The sequence below is a fragment of the Sycon ciliatum genome, chromosome 1 (assembly GCF_964019385.1).
Source record: "Sycon ciliatum chromosome 1, ocSycCili1.1, whole genome shotgun sequence".
In the NCBI taxonomy this organism is placed as follows: domain Eukaryota; kingdom Metazoa; phylum Porifera; class Calcarea; order Leucosolenida; family Sycettidae; genus Sycon; species Sycon ciliatum.
Window position 1 is genome coordinate 8,140,552 of NC_088643.1, and position 2,193 is coordinate 8,142,744.

The following is a 2,193-nucleotide window of genomic DNA, read 5'->3' on the forward strand; positions in this document are numbered from 1 at the left end:
CTGAGCTTCTGATTAGAGCAGAAAAAACTGGTCTCTACTCTAAGAAGAGACACGAAGAAGACTCGCGAAAAGCTGCTTGTAGAGCAACAAAATATAAAGTCGGCAAGTTCTTGCTGGGAACGACGCTACATTCGGATCACTGGATCCATACTAGGCTCAAGCGATTCCTCAGGGGTCAGCGCGAAGGCAGAAATAGGCATGCGGCTACAGCCAGAAATGGACGTGTGTACACATAGGAGAGCAAGGGAAGCGCAACGCGAGCTGTAGCAGCCAGAAACGGATACATGCTCAGAAAGGGGAGCACACCGCGACATGCATGGTAGCCAGAAATGGTTACATGCGCAGAAAGGGGAGCACACCGCGACATGCACGGCAGCCAGAAACGGGTAGATGCATACAACAGAGAGCAAGTAGAGCACACTGCTAGCTGCAGAACAGCCAGAAATGGCTGGGTGCATACAAAAGGGAATCGCTTGGTGCCAAAAAAGGGGCACATAAAATGATCACGACTGATGTTCGTGACATTGTGAATGGAACAAGAAACGGTAGGGGTGGGGCGCAGTACTAGTAGTATTATGGTCAAGGAATCCAGGGATGATAAAGGCATTGGTGTTCATTATGGTGAGTTTGAGTAGATATCTGATGGGCTTACCTGGTAAGGATTAGATTCACCGGGGTTCTTGGTCTTCTTGTTCTTTTCTACCTTGTCCGTTGCCTTGTGTGGTCTGCTTGGCTTACTTCGCAAATGCTTGGAGCGATACGCTTGACATGTAGATCTACGACGAGCCAGAAGCACAATTGCAGTGTACCCAGTCACTGCACAACTCACGATAACTAATGTAGTGGGAAGCCGAGCGATTAAGGAGGCACAACACGAATAGGGCAAGGAATAGATGTATTGTATTGAAATTTCTCCGGTGCAAGAATGCTAGACAAGCAGGAGCAGAAAGACTCAGGGACACCGAAACAAAGAGAGATGATTATTCCAGGGAGAAGTTACAAAAGACCTGCATTTGCTTCTAAACACAATTTCCTGAACAAAATGCGTCGCCATTGTGTTTACATGACGGCTTACTCACCTGGCTCACAGATAGGACAACGGGACATGTAACGTTACTGGACTGTATCGGCAGCATTGAGTAAGAAACTAAGGAAGGAAAGCACGAAATAATAATGTGAACAGACTCCGATAACCCGGCAGCTTTTATATGCAGACAGCGAAAGTACACGTACTACGAATCGGGAAAGAGCGTGGAAGGCGAAAGTCGGAAAGGTCAAAAGGGGCTACTTTGGCTGAAAAGTACTTCTAGGTAGGGGGTGCAGGGATAATGCCGGCATGCAACCTTATGCATTGTTCCAAGAGTACAGTCATGTCTAGGTCTCTGTACTCTTGATTGTACCGGTATATGACGTTGTGATTGTGTAGAGCCGGAAAACCGAGGGCGTTGCGTTAGGGTCAAGTAAATAGTTGAGGTGTTGGTTTACTCATTGTTCAGATTCAGCCTGGTCAGTGTGCAACCGTTACCTCAGTGCGGCGGCGGCGGTGTGGGTTTTGCCACCCATTGTTGCTTGTGCTTGTATCTTGCGTTTGAGGCTTGGCGGGCAGGTCAGGTCTGGCCGTAGGGGTACTACTTCTTGTAGTAGTAGTAAGTAGATCTACGTGAGTACGGATCCAGCTCAGGCTTTTTTTTGGAGAACACGCTGAAGAAGCAGCCATGCCACATGATGTATCGAAGTTAGTTCTAGTACATGTACAGTCTGTACTCGTACTGCACTGCCATGCACTGCTCTGTGTCATGCACCGGTACACAGTCCGCGGAGCATGCATACACTTTCAGCATGCTTTTTCCAGCGTGTACGCATCATTTCATGTGCAGTCATGTGCCATGTGTCGGTCAAACATGCAAATCGGCTATAGTGATGCACCGGATATAGTGATAAATTTTCGAAAATCAAAGGGGCACGTTATATCCGATATTTACTGTATTAAAAGAATAGTACTAGTCAAAATAATATTTTGAAAGGATTGGGAGAACTTCAAATTCAAAGGATCAATTGGGGAAGTGAACTGCCTGAATTTTTTCTCTTTTCAGGCAGTTCACTTCCCCAATTGATCCTTCAAAATAATATTCTTCTTCTTTATTTGCTGGTGTTTTTTTAGTCTGCACGCCAAGAAACACCGGTTACTGCAAT

The 2,193-nt window shown here is 46.3% G+C and overlaps 1 long non-coding RNA gene across 1 annotated transcript in view; it reads right to left on the minus strand.

Moving 5' to 3' along the window:
- Positions 1-1,171, minus strand: part of LOC135806825 (uncharacterized) — a 3,966-nt gene extending 2,795 nt beyond the window's left edge. Inside the window, exons 1-2 of the long non-coding RNA XR_010551297.1 lie at positions 1,080-1,171; positions 653-776 (exon numbers count right to left, since the gene is read on the minus strand). This is a non-coding gene — a long non-coding RNA (uncharacterized LOC135806825). The remainder of the gene's footprint in view (positions 1-652; positions 777-1,079) is intronic.
- Between the last annotated feature and the right edge of the window lie 1,022 nt (positions 1,172-2,193).